This window comes from Oryctolagus cuniculus, chromosome 5, assembly GCF_964237555.1.
Source record: "Oryctolagus cuniculus chromosome 5, mOryCun1.1, whole genome shotgun sequence".
Classification (NCBI taxonomy): Eukaryota; Metazoa; Chordata; class Mammalia; order Lagomorpha; family Leporidae; genus Oryctolagus; species Oryctolagus cuniculus.
The window spans coordinates 92,267,076-92,282,246 of record NC_091436.1 but is presented as its reverse complement, the minus strand read 5'-3'; the positions used below and the strand labels follow the sequence as shown (position 1 = coordinate 92,282,246).

The window sequence follows — 15,171 nt, the reverse complement described above, 5'->3', positions numbered from 1 at the left end:
CTGTGAAAACCTTTACATTTTTTCATACACTGAATTTATATTTTCATAAAGAAAAATAGAAGTCTGATTTTCTTCTTTGTTTAGCTTGTCTTCAGGTGTGAATTTTGTGTTTCTAGCTATTTCATGTTTTTATTGTGGAAACAAGCCATAGGAAGTGGTAGCAAGAATAAAGGGATTGTGTTTACTTACGTAATAAGCTGATTAGTAAAGTGAATGAGCTCATTGTGTTAAATAACAACATCTAAGTTCCTTTTAGCTGAAGTGACCATGAAGTTCTTCACCTCCACCAGGAACTTTTGACAGGATAGGAGGCAAAGTTAACAATTATGTGATATCAGGTCTTCACAGGATGACTAAGGCCAACTCAGCCATTTGGTTGCTCTTCTTTGAGCTCAGAGTCTTAGATATAAGTGTGCACCTCTGGCTCATTTCTCAACTGAAATGGAAACTGTAATTATCTAAGAAGTTTTTCTGTCTAAAATATGTGGGGAAATTAGGCACAGGAGGCAATTCAAAGATGGCGCCTGCAGGGAAATTAGGCACTCATGGCAATTCAAAGATGGTGCCCAAAGGAAGTAAGGTGGGCGGTGCCCAAAGTCGTTTACCCCCAAAGCTGATTGGCCACACAGCATCAGGGGAGGTGACAACTGATGATGAGTGTACAGACATATGGCTGGTCCTGTAAAAAGTCTCCCTGTAAAATGACCTTTTAAGTAATTGGTTGGTCCTTATGCCCTGCCCCAGTAATCCTGCAGTCTTGTGCTTTAAAAGGCTCTGCTACATGTGCAATAAACAGAGTTCTTGCTTGCTTGACTTGACTCCCCGCTGCGTTTGATTGTCTCCGGGATCGGGAGGCTGGGGAACGGGCGAGTGGCGCACTTACGTTTCTTTGGACCCAGTCCATCCTTGTTCGGGTGGACTAAGACCCAGCAAAAATATATTTTATTTTGAATTCAAGAAAGAGCTTTGGTAATCACTCTTTTCCTGAAATAACTAAGTTTAAAAACACATACTTATATTGTGATATTATTTATATATAATACAATACACAGTTAGTAGGCATTTAGTTAGATGATCTGCTGACAGTTGTAGACATCAACATGTCCATTATGTAAAATAAGATAAAATATTTTAATCACCCCAAGAAGCTTCTTTCTATCTCTTCCCTGCTAATTCATTTTCTGTATTCCAAACTCAGCAACTTTCTGATTGCTGTTAGGTTAATGGTATGTGCTTTTGGGTGTCACATAAATGGGATAACACATTATATGTTCTTTTACGTTTGCCTTTCTTTGGTTTAAGCTAATGCTATTGATTTATTCATGTTATTACTTATATCAATAATTTATTAGTTTCTCTTTGCTGAGTGGCATCCCAATGTGTGAGTATTCATAACTTATTATTACTAATACTATTAAGTAATGTACATTGACATTACATTGTATGAATATTCATTGCTTACTGTTATTTTTTCTAGTCAGTGACAACTATTCTTGTTAGTCTTATTATTTTTAGTATGCTAGTAGTTACTATTAGGGAAAGTAACTTGTCTCCTTTCTTTGCATCAAGCAAATGTCTTGAAAATAGTGTTAATAAATTCCAGTTATGTTTCTGGAGCCAGCCTGCCATGAGTTAGCCTATAAATGCTGCTTGGATATTGAGAAAAGAACATCTGAAAATATGTGGCAAGTATATAGTGTTGTTGAATAAGGAGCATTCCATTGTATGAATATATCACAACTTTGTGGCCCATGCAGCTGGCGTTCTGTTTCAACTTTCCCATCCCCTTGAATAAATATCCATCACTGCTTTCAGAATTTTGGCTATTTTGTACAAGGCTTGCAAGGAACATTTCTGTATAAGTGTTTTTGTGGACATGTGTTTTCATTTTGTTTGGATAATAAACATCTAGGAATGGTATTGGCATACTATAAGGTGGATGTAGATTTCACTTTATAAGAATCTGCTGAAGAGTTTTTCAAAGTGGTTGCGTTATTTTACACCTCCACTGGAAATGTATCAGAGTTCCAGTTGCTCTTAATTTTAAAACCATTTTAAATTGACTCTAGTTTTTTTTCATGATTCTGTTATGATCTACATCCTGTTATGGGATAAAAATAATTATCATAAGAATTTAAAATCTTGAGGTGAATACAGAAACACTGATTATATATGCTGAGTACCTTTTTGCTGAAAATGATTTCTAATCTTTTAAATATGCTATGGGTATTACAATTATAATGCCAACCAGGTGTTATAACTAGTCAATGCAGAGGTTTTTTTTTTTTTTTTTCCAGTATTTAATAAAAGGAGACTGAGTAACTAACATGTGGAAAAGCAATATAGTATTCACCTTGTTGCAAGTTTTGAAATCAGGATTGGGCAGGGAAATATTTAATATTATAGGATTCCAGCTAGGAAAATGAACTTGAGAAATTTGTTTTAGGCTTGAGCTTGGGGGAGATTTGAAAGACCAGTATGTAGTTCAGACTTCCGAGGGTTTTTAGAAGTTTCCCCATAAACAATAATCAGCCTTTGTCTCTATTGTTGAGGAGCAGTGTTTTTTTTTTTTTTTTTCTTCTTACTATTTGTTGAATTTTTTACTTAGTGTAGGGTTAAACTTATACTTATAAAATAAACTGAAAGTATGTCATTATAAAAATTAAAAAAGAAAGAATAAGTAGGAAAGGAAGAGAGAGGGTAGGATGGGAGCTATCACAGGGCTCCTAAATTTGTATATATTAAATACATGAGATTTGTTCACATGATATAAATAAAAAGTAATTGAGAAAAAAAGAACATTCCCTATGGTTGATTCTATGCTATTTCTTTTTTTTTTTTTTAATTTTTTGACAGGCAGAGTTAGACAGTGTGAGAAAGAGAGAGACAGAGAGAAAGGTCTTCCTTCCATTGGTTCACTCTCCTAATGGCCGTTACGGCCAGTGCTGCGCTGATCCGAAGCCAGGAGCCAGGTGCTTCCTCCTGGTCTCCCATGTCGGTGCAGGGGCCCAAGGACTTGGGCCATCCTCCACTGCCCTCCCGGGCCACAGCAGAGAGCTGGACTGGAAGAGGGGCAACTGAGACTAGTACCCTGCTCCCCAACCGGGACTAGAACCCCATGGTGCTGGCGCCACAGGCGGAGGAATAGCCTAGTGAGCTGCGGCACCAGCCCAATTCTATGTTATTTCAAAAACTCTAACTCTGAATCCTCTCTGGACTTCAGTGGCTCAGTATGGGTCAGCTTTAGTGTGGGGGAAACATTGGGTAGCATGAGAATGTCTAGGAGGGTGTTTGAACAGTCTGCCTAAGCAAGGGTGAGAGTACGTGCAAGTGGAAGGAAATGGGTTAGAAATTTCATAGTTATATGAAATATTTGATGTCTAAGTGAATTTACACAGAGGAAAAGAACGGGTCATCAAAGAAGGAGGTATCTTTCTCTGAAGGGAGGAGAGAACTTCCACTTTGACCATGGCCTTGTCTAAATATGATCAGAGTCAGTGAACTCAAAAGGCCTCCATAGCCTTGGCAACTCATGACAAGAGCCTAGGGTGATTACTGATGCCATAAACAAGAGTGTCAATTTGTTAAGTCAACAACAGGAGTCACTGTGCACTTACTCCTCATGTAGGATCTTTGTCCTTAGTGTGCTGTACATTGAGATTTAATGCTATAACTAGTACTCAAACAGTATTTTTCACTTTATGTTTCTGTGTGGGAGCAAACTGTTGAAATCTTTACTTAATGTATGCTAAACTGATCTTCTGTATATAAAGAGAATCGAAAATGAATCTTGATGTGAATGGAAGGGGAGAGGGAGTGGGAAAGGGGAGGGTTGTGGGTGGGAGGGACGTTATGGGGGGAAAGCCATTGTAATCCATAAGCTGTACTTTGGAAATTTATATTCATTAAATAAAAGTTAAAAAAAGGGGGGGGGGAAGATGTCAAGAATAAGTGTAGAATAATATTTCCTGGTAGTAATGTAGAAATGTTACATTAGATATCCTGCAATAATATATGTACATGTTTGTGTTTACTTTGAATATATACTGAGGTAGCATGAAAATTAAAGAGTTAGCAGAGTTGACAGATGTAGAGGTCTTTCATCCACTGGTTTACTTCCCAAATGGCCGCAATGGCTGGAGCTGTGCTGATCCGAAGGCAGGAGCTTGGAGCTTCCTCCGGGTCTCCCACATGGGTGCAGGGGCCCCAGTGTTTGGGCCGTCTTCTACTGCTATCCCAGGCTATAGCAGAGAGCTGGATCAGAAGTGGAGCAGCTGAGACTAGAACCAGTGCCCATTTGAGATGCTGGCGCTTCAGGCCAGGACTTTAACCCGCTGCACCACAGTGCTGGTCCCTAACTGCATTTCTAACTCCATTTTCTAACTTTCTAAAATGTTGCTAAGGGAAAATGATTTCCGGTTACATTTTTGCCACATTGTGCCTTCTGAGATACATCAATGCAAAAGGCAGTGTTTTAGGGGCACGTCAATTGTTGCCTTTTTTCCTCCTGCGGAGATGTTATTTTCTATTGTACAGAGCAGCATTCTAAGCATAATTCTGAAGTAAAGTACTGAAAAGGTTCTAGAAAAAGAGCTCATGGGGAAGCTAAATTATTAGGCATCCAAAAAGCTAACTTGTCAACTCTAAGAAGAACTTGTCTGCAATGTATAATTTTAGTCAATTTCTGTATAATTTTTTATGTTAGCCAGTTTTTCATCACTATGATGAAATATCTGACACAGGCTACTTGTGAAGAAAAGAGGTTTATTTAGATCCTAGTTTTGGAGGCTGAAAGTCCAATGGCATCGTGCAAACTCAGTGAGCGCTGCCATTTTGGTTGTATGCTTCATGGTGCAGATAGCAAAGCAGGAGCAAGCCAAGGATTACTTCTTGAACCGGAAAAGACTGGGATTCCCCAAATCCTTTTCAAAGGCGTGCCTCTCGTGACCTCAGGACTTCTCACTAGGCCCCATCTTTTACATGTTACACAGCCCTCCCAGTATTACCACCCTAGACCCCAAGCCTCCAATCACAGTGGACCCTTGGGAGATACAAACCATGCCCAAGCTATAATATTACACAACTAAATTCAGTTCAAGGATGACTCAGTTATGGAGGTAAATTAAAGGCTTTGTCTTACAGTGTAGTACAATGCTCTTTGTCTTTAATCTTAGTGTTTCTTGGTTCTTTCTTTTCCTTGTGGAGCGTGTTCCTCCCAGGGTCACTGTTCTTACCCCACTCCTTGTGGTTCTGAAGGGCTGCCAGCAATCATATCTGACCTCTGTGATCTCAGGTCATGGCCATGTGGCCCCAGCCCAGCCATTCTGACTACTTTTCTAGGATTCTCTATGTAGACATAGCTGTACTTGCTATGGTGGTTTGCTGGGAAGTGTGAGTCTGCAGCCAAGAATTACTCATTACCCTTCCTTGGATTGATCGGTTTCTCTCAGATCCTTTCATTTAATCTCATTTAAATTTAACCTACTTTGAGTTTTAGTCTTTAGTAGGAGGTAATTTTAATTTATATTATATGTGATGTTGATTAGAGAAAAATATTTCTCTCTCACGATAACAATATCTCCAGTTTAGCACAATGGCTACTCATAATTTAATATAGATGCTATTTTTGTCCTCATTAAGTAGGAACCCTATTATTCACAATCATACTTCATAAAGAGTATTAAGTGAGGTCATCCATGTTGTGTATCTGCCTAGTCTTTAAACACTTTTTGTTGGATTTTTAAAAAAAATTATTTATTTATTGAATTATTTGAAAGGCAGAGAGAGAGAGAGAAAGAGAGAGTGTTCCTGTCTTCTGGTTCTCTCCCTGAATGCCCACAATAGCTGGGACTGGGCCAGATTGAAGCTGGAAGCCAGGAGCTCACTCTGGGTCTCCTGTGGGATCACAGGAATTCAAGCGCTGGGGCCACCCCCTGCTGCCTCCCAGGTTGTGCATTAGCAGGAAGCATGTGTTGGAATTGGAGCCAGGAGTAGAACCAGGCCCTCTCATATGTGTTGCAAGTGTCCCAAGCAGCATTTTAACTGTTACCCCAAATGCCACCCCAAGTCATTTTTGAACACTTAGGTGCTAGACACAGTGCTGCCTATTTCATTTGATTTCACAACCATCTTATCAGACAAATTCCATATCATCACGTTTTTATGAGGGGTCTTCAAAATTTTCATGGAAATTATATGTAAAAAGAATGCATAGTTATCAATTTTTGTACCAAAATTGACTTTATCTTTTAATTCCATTTTCCCATGTACTTTTTGATGTTTCCCCATATAGATGAAGTACCTTAAGATCAGGAAATTTAAATAATTTGACCAAAGTCACACAGCCGGGATTCAAACTGGAGTTTGTCCTTAGAGCCAGGTATCAGGCATATTTGTTATGTGTTTGTCTTCATGATGTCCATAAGTGACATTATATCCTTTTTGCAGATAGGAAACTGAAATTTAATGAGTCTGAGAAACTGACAAGAATCAGCGATGCAGTTAGGTTTTCAAAGTTATTTATTGGGGCTGGCATTGTGGCATAATGGGTAAAGCTTCATCCTACAATGCTAGCAAGCCATATGGGCACTGATTCTTGTCCTTGCTGCTCTACTTCTGCTCTAGCTCGTGCTAATGGCCTGGGAGAGCAGTGGAGGATGGCCCAAGTGCTTGGTCTTCTGCACCCATGTGAGAGACCTGGAAGAAGCTGCTCCTGGCTCCTGGCTTTGTTCTGGCCTGGCCCTGGCTGTTGCAGCCATTTGGGGACTTAACCAGTAGATGGAAGATCTCTCTCTCTCTCTCTCTCTCTCTAACTCTTTCAAATAAATAATAAATAAAAATCTTTAAAAAATTATTTATTGATTTATTTGAAAGTGTGACACAGAAAGGGAGAGACAGAGAAGATAGAGATCTTCCATTTACTGGCTCACTCCCCAAATGGTCATAATGGCTAAGACTGAGTCAGCCTGAAGTCAGTAGCCAGGAACTCTGTCCTGGTCTCCCATGTGGGTGACAGAGACCCAAATTCTTGAGCCATCATTCACTGCCTTCCCAGTCACATTAGCAGGCAGCTACATTGGAAGCAGAGTAGTGGACACTCAAATTGACACTCTGATGTTGGATGCAGTTATCTTAAGCAGTGGCTTAACACATTGCACTAAATACCCATCTCTAAACCAAGATGGTTTGCTCCTGGAGGCTGCCCTCTCTCTAATATGACCATAATATGGGCATCAACGGTAGACTGGATAAAGAAATTATGGGATATGTACTCTTTAGAATACTCTACCGCAGTAAGAAACAACGAAATCCAGTCATTTGCAACAAAATGGAGGAATCTGGAACACATCATGCTGAGTGAAATAAGCCAGACCCAAAGGGACAAATACCATATGTTCTCCCTGATCGGTGACAACTGACTGAACACCAAAAAGGAAACCTGTTGAAGTGAAAGGGACACTATGGGAAACGGTGACTTGATCAGCATAGCCCTGACTGTTAATGAACAACTTAATACATTATCCCTCTTAGTAGTTTTTTTGTCTGTTCTACTTAATATGACTGGTTTAATTCTGTAATTAATACACAGTTATTCTTAAGTGTTGAAATTTAACTGAAATGTGATCCCTGTTAAACATAAGAGTAGGAATAAGAGAGGAAAGAGATGTATAATTTGGGACATGCTCAAGCTGACTTGCCCCAAATGGTAGAGTTAGAAACATACCAGGGGACTCCAATTTAATCCCATCAAGGTGGCATGTACCAATGCCATCTCACTAGTCCAAGTGATCAATTTCAGTTCACAATTGATCATAATGAAAGGACTAAGAGTCAAAGGGAGCACATAAGCAAGTCTAGTACCTGCTAACACTAACCAATAGAATAAATAAAGGGGAGAGTGATCCAACATGGGAAGTAAAATACTCAGCAGACTCATAGAATGGCAGATGTCCTAAATAGCACTCTGGCCTCAGAATCAGCCCTAAAGGCATTCGGATCTGGCTGAAAAGCCCATGAGAGTATTTCAGGCATGGAAAGCCAAGACACTCTGGCAAAAGATCTCTGTGAGTGAGATCTCAGTGGAAAGAACAGGTCTTCAAAGAAGGAGGTACCTTTCTCTGAAGGGAGGAGAGAACCTCCACTTTGACTATGACCTTGTCTAAACAAGATAAGAGTCGGAGAACTCAAGGGGCTTCCATAGCCTTGGAAACTCATGACTGGAGCATAGGGAGATTACTGATGCCATAGACAGGAGTGTCAATTGGTAAAGTCAACAACAGGAGTCACTGTGCACTTACTCCTCATGTAGGATCTCTGTCCTTAATGTGCTGTGCATTGAGATTTAATGCTATAACGAGTACTCAAATAATATATTTCACTTTGTGTTTCTATGGGGGTGCAAACTGTTGAAATCTTTACTTAATGCATACTAAACTGATCCTCTGTAAAAAAAAAAAAAAAAAAAAAAAAAAAAAAGAAAAGAAAAGAAAAGAAACTATCAACTCCCAACTTGACTCTCACTGGGATTAAACATGACAATAGGTCTGATCTGATTTCATCATCATTAAAAAAAATCATCTATTATTTTTCACTTTATGTTTCTGTGTGGGAGCAAACTGTTGAAATCCTTACTTAATGTATACTAAGCTGATCTTCTGTATATTAAGATAATCGAGGATGAATCTTGATGTGAATGGAAGGGGAGAGGGAGTGGGAAAGGGGAGGGTTGTGGGTTGGAAGGACGGTATGGGGGGGAAGCCATAGTAATCCACTATTCGTACTTTGGAAACATATATTCATTAAATAAAAGTTAAAAAAAAATATGACCATAATATGATTATTATTGAATGTAAGGTATACATGAAATATAACTTCCTCCAGTGTCCCAGTTTCCTGCCAAGAAATATGCTATATATTTTATAGAAAATTCTCATATAAAGAAATTGATACTTTTAAACTGAATAGAAATATTTTTAAACTGAATATACTATTCATAGCCATGAATTAAGACTGTACTTCCCCATGTAGTGTATATTCAGAGGTTTGAATGTATCCTACATCAATTTCTCCTCTGGCATTGGATTAATTCACTTCTTTGAAAGTTATGAAAATGACTTGTCTGTTTTTTTTTTGATCACAGCCTCTGCACCAAGCAGTCATTAAGGAACCTCAGCCTATGGTCCCAGATCAAGGCAAAGGCAGCTGGGAACTGTAGTCTTCTTGAGTTTGGGGTTGCATGGTGAATGTACTACAGTGTTATGTCTGTCACGGCTGTTCATGACTTCCTTGCTACCCTCATTTCGGGACCTGGTACCTGTACACCATTCTCTGTTCAAACCTGTGTCCTGTGGTGACTTTCCACATGTTTACTCTACAAAATGTCAGATTGATTTCTCTCAGTTCAACAATTGACTTTATAAGCTACACAGAAGAAGATAAAAATAGGTAAACCATTCTTTATACAGCATTTTTGAATTTCATTTCAACTTACTTTGAGTATGTAATAAATACATAAAAATTTATTGTCCTCTGGATGTAGAAGGAAAAAGTGACCTAAAGATATTTTTGGATTTCCTGATTATTGTAATTATGACATTTAAGTTTAATTAATCTTTTTAGAAATAGTAGAGGGGGCCGGCGCCGCGGCTCACTAGGCTAATCCTCCGCCTAGCGGCGCCGGCACACCGGGTTCTAGTCCCGGTCGGGGCGCCGGATTCTGTCCCGGTTGCCCCTCTTCCAGGCCAGCCCTCTGCTGTGGCCAGGGAGTGCAGTGGAGGATGGCCCAGGTGCTTGGGCCCTGCACCCCATGGGAGACCAGGAAAAGCACCTGGCTCCTGGCTCCTGGCTCCTGCCATCGGATCAGCGCGGTGCGCCGGCCGTAGCGCGCCGGCCGCGGCGGCCATTGGAGGGTGAACCAACGGCAAAGGAAGACCTTTCTCTCTGTCTCTCTCTCTCTCTCTCACTGTCCACTCTGCCTGTCAAAAATTAAAAAAAAAAAAAAAAAAAAAAAAAAAAAAAAGAAATAGTAAAGGGATATTTAGACAAGGTAGAATAAGAAAGGGACATCTAGGCGTTGTCAAAATGTGCTGGATAGTTATGATTCAAAGAAGAGAATGAGTCAACATGACATTAGACATCGGCATCACATAAAAATAATCTTTTATTTCTTTTGAACTTTTGGTTTTATTTAATTGAATGAAACCTGACATTTGTGATATCAAAGTAAATATTCTAACAATGATTCTAACAAGAACACAAGACAGGCTAAAAGTCCCAAATCTTTGTACTGTTTTCCAGGATTTTTAAAAGCATTTCAGACAAAAATAGGTCATAACATTGAGGATTTTTAAAAAATTTAGAACATTTATTTTTATTTTACAGTTGAAAGGAAGAGGGGCAGAGAAAGCCAGCCAGCCAGCAATTGTCTGTCTACTGATTCACTTCCCTAATGCTGGGTCTCTCATGTGGGTGCAGACACTCAACTATTTAAACCATTGTCTGCTGCCTCCCAAGGTGCAATTAGGGAGGAAAGTGGATCACACGTGGGGGAACCAGGACTTGAACGTGGTATTCCAATTTGAGAGGTAGCAGTCCCAGGTAGTCACTTTAATCTCTTCCCCAATTGCCTGCTCCAAGGACATTTATTTGTTTATTTGTTTTTTAGCAAAATACACTAATTGTATATGAATTCATATATTCTGAAGAGAACATTGTTTTAATTAGTTTCTAGATGGTAGAAGTATACAAACACAATTTTGCTAAATATCAGTGGAAGAGAAGAATTAATACTACTTTGTATTTTACATTAAGCAGATTATTTTTGTGCAGGCTAGTACGTTTAGTACTAGGCGTATTCACTGACAAGAGTGGGCTCCATCGGTTGAGAGAACATTCATGTGTTAGACTTTTGAAAGTAATTTTTAAATAGGGAAAAAATAGCAGTTCTTTTTATTGTCCTCACCAACTCTATGCATCTTTCCTTACAAGCAACCTCTTTCAACTCTTTCAACAGCTTCTACTAACATGTCATCATATTTGTAAATTGATGCTTATACTGCTTTAGTTTTTAAGCATTATTGTTTTAATTTCCTATCAGAGAGGAACAGAAATTCCTCTTGTTCCTGTGGGCATCCTCTTTCCTCCTGGGACAAATCTAATAAAGTGGTAAAGAAGGTGGGTACTGGGGCTGGTGATGTGGCATAGTAGGCTATGCCTCCCCCTGCAGCGCCAGCATCCCATTTAAGTGCTGGTTCTAGTCCCAGCTGCTCTTCTTCCGATCCAACTCCCTGCTATGACCTGAAAAAGCAGTGGAAGATGGCCCAAGTGCTTCAGCCCCTGCACCCACGTGGGAGACCTGGAAGAAGATTCTGGCTCCTAGCTTCGGATTGGCATAGCTCTGGCTGTTGCAGCCATTTGGGGAGTGAACCAGTGGATGGAAGACCTTTCTCTCTGTCTCTTCCTCTCTTTCTCTGTAACTCTCTATTTCAAATAAATAAATAAAATCTTTATTTTTTAAAAAAGGAATGTGGATTCTGGAGCCAGACTGCTTGAGTTTGAAGTATTGATTTCACTACTTACTTATGTAAGGGCACTGATATGTTAGGGTTCATGTTAAAAGTCAACTGGATCGTTTAATATGATGTAGTTATGTTATCCTTTAGAGCTAATTTAATTTTGTTGTTTTTCAATTAAATATGCCTGCTGAAAATCAAATCATTTTATAATTTGTTGTAAACAGGGTTGTAATTTGTGGTTAACAAAGCCTTACTTTTTTTTTTTTTAAGATTTCTTTATTTGAAAGGCAGAGTTGGGGGTGGTGGGGGAGAGAGAGTGAGAAATAGAGATATCGAGAGAGATTGAGATTTTCCATCCACTTGGTCACTCACTGAATGGCTGCAACAACCAGGGCTGGGCCAGGATGAAGCCAGGGGCCAGGAATTCAACTCCATCCTGGTCCGCTTTGTGGGCAGTGGGTGCTCAAGTAGTTGGGCCATCTTCTGTTGCTTTCCCAGGTGCATTAACAGGGAGCTGGGTTGGGAATTGGAGTAGCCAGGGCTCGAACCAGCACTCATATGGGATGCCAGTATTGCTTAACCTGCTGTACTACAGTACTGACCCTGTTACTTTATTTTTTTTTTTTTTTTTTTTTGACAGGCAGAGTGGACAGTGAGAGAGAGAGACAGAGAGAGAAAGGTCTTCCTTTGCCGTTGGTTCACCCTCCAATGGCCGCCGCTGCAGCCGGCGCACCGCGCTGATCCTGGCAGGAGCCAGGAGCCAGGTGCTTTTCCTGGTCTCCCATGGGGTGCAGGGCCCAAGCACCTGGGCCATCCTCCACTGCACTCCCTGGCCATAGCAGAGAGCTGGCCTGGAAGAGGGGCAACCGGGACAGAATCCGGCGCCCCAACCGGGACTAGAACCCGGTGTGCCGGCGCCGCAAGGTGGAGGATTAGCCTATTGAGCCACGGCGCCGGCTACTTTATTATTTTTTTAAAATTATTTCTCTCATTGTAAAGATAGTGCATACTTTCTGAGCTATCGGTGCTTAACAGGACACTCCTAAAACTTAGAAGCTTAAGTTAAAAGCTTGTTTTATGTGTCTCATCTGCAGGTTGACTATTTAGGCCGGGCACAGCTGGGAAACACTGGTCTCCTCTGATCTGCCTCATAGGTCTGTAGTGAGTTCAGGTCAGGTGGAGTTGCATATGCCAATCATAGTTGGGCCATCTCATAAAACTGAAGCTGTGGCTTCAGTTAGGGACTGTTCCACCTGGCTAAAAACTTGCATACATGGCTGAAGCAGAGGACCCAAGAGTGTAAATGGAAGTATGCAAGGCTCTTGAAGCCTACTTTGGGAAGTACACACCTTCACTTTTGTGACCACAGCATGTCACAAAGCCCAAATTTAAGCAAATAGCAAATAGACTGTACTGGGAAGAGCTGCAGAGTCACATTGCAAACTGGTGTAGATACAGGAAGAGGCGGAGGATTGTGTCTATTTTCCATTCTTTCGTAAATGCTTATATGGAAAAGTACAAAAGAAGAGAAATGGAATTTATAAATCCATCCTCTATCTCCTCTTCCTTTTGTTGGGTGTATTGCCAGATCTTTATTTGTACTTTTAAATGTACATTATTACTATCAGCTCATTTCAGTTTCATTTATTTGATTTCAAGTCATGTTTGTTTATTCTTTTAAAGAAAGATTTATTTAGTTGAAAGACAGAGTGGCAGAGAAAAAGGTAGCAACAGAGAGATAGAGAGATCTCCCATCTGCTGGTTCACTTCACAAATGGCTGCAACTGGCCAGCGCCGCGGCTCACTAGGCTAATCCTCCGCCTAGCGGCACCGGCACACCAGGTTCTAGTCCCGGTCGGGGCGCCGGATTCTGTCCCGGTTGCCCCTCTTCCAGGCCAGCTCTCTGCTGTGGCCAGGGAGTGCAGTGGAGGATGGCCCAAGTGCTTGGGCCCTGCACCCCATGGGAGACCAGGATAAGTACCTGGCTCCTGCCATCGATCAGCGCGGTGCGCTGGCTGCAGCGCGCTGGCCACGGTGGCCATTGGAGGGTGAACCAACGGCAAAGGAAGACCTTTCTCTCTGTCTCTCTCTCACTTCCACTCTGCCTGTCAAAACAACAACAACAACAACAACAACAACAACAAGAAAAACAAATGGCTGCAACTACTGGTGCTGGGCCAAGCTGAAGCCAGGAGTTCTGAATTCCATCTTGGTTTCCCTCATAGGTGGCAAGGATCTAAGTACTTGAACTAAGTACTTGTCTAAGTACACCTCCCATGGTGAGCATTAGTAGAAGATAGATTGAGGTGGAGCCAGGACTCTAATCAGGCCCTGCAATATGGGATGTAGCTATCACATGAGGCTTTTTTTTTTTTTAAAGACTTATTTATTTGAAAGGCAAAGTTACAGAGAGGCAAAGGCAGAGAGAGAGAGAGAGAGGTCTTCCATCTGCTGGTTCACTCCCCAAATGGCTGCAACAGCCAGAGCTGGACTAATCCGGAGGTGGAGACCTGAGCTTTTTCCAGGTCTCCCATATGGGTGCAGGAGCCCAAGGACTTGGGCCATCTTCTACTGCTTTCCCAGGCCATAGCAGAGAGACGATGTAGGGTAAGTAGACTAAGTAGAGTAGCGGGGACTCAAACCAGCATCCATATGGGATGTTGGCACTGCAGGTGGCGCTTTACCTGCTATACTACAGTGCCAGCTCCCTCCCCTCTCTCCCACCCCAGGAGTCATCTTAACCATTGTGCTAAATGCCTGCCCCTCACATATTCTTTTTATTACTCAGTTTTTAGCCTAAATTAGAATATTAAACGAATACTTATTTTTGATAACTGGCCTTAGGATGTTTGTATTCTCAATGACTAAGCATAAGCTATGTGATAGGGTGATTTATTTATGTTTTGGAATAAAATTTGACAAGATGAGTCATATATTCTTTTTATAAAAAGTTCAAGCATCACGCAGCTATATAGAATAAAAATAGTACATTTTCCTTTCCTCTGTTCCCTCACTTCCTACTCCCTCTGTCCCTTTTCTGCACATTTACATTTAAACATATATGAATACACAAACAGCATTCGCTTGTATGTAAGCAGAGTTTGTGTATAAAACATAGTAGACTATATGAACATTTTTTGTAACTTATTTTGCAAGTTCTTTTCTATGCATTTGTACAAATAGGTGAATGTATGGACTGTATGCATATATAGTTTTCCCTCAATATCTGTGGTCCCTTTCCCCCATTGTGGGTACCTAATTACTCATATGCTTAATTAATGTATTTACATATAATTCAAGCACCTCATCTCATTTAGTTTCAACCATCTCTGTGTTACAGGGCTGAATATAATGTCATCTCCATGTTCAGTACTGAATGACAAAAAGAAAAAAAGTATGTGTTTGGGAATATTTTTGACCCAATGTTCGTTGACTGTAAGGATGTTCTGGGTAGAGGGTGACTATAGACAAATAATAAAAATAAAAGCATGTTGTAAATATTCTATAACTTGCTTTTCATACCAATATTTTGAGTATTTTTCTGTTCACATAGACTTATTTTTAGTTTATAATTTTTTAAAAATAATTTTAGTTTATAATTTTTGGGGCATATCATGATCTCTTTTCTTCTTATGGGACATTGAATTGTTTTTAAATT

The 15,171-nt window shown here is 40.3% G+C and overlaps 1 protein-coding gene across 1 annotated transcript in view; it reads left to right on the top strand.

Annotated features, from left to right (window-relative positions):
- BCKDHB (branched chain keto acid dehydrogenase E1 subunit beta) overlaps positions 1-15,171 on the top strand; it is a 273,092-nt gene that overhangs the window by 86,617 nt on the left and 171,304 nt on the right. The window lies entirely within an intron of this gene.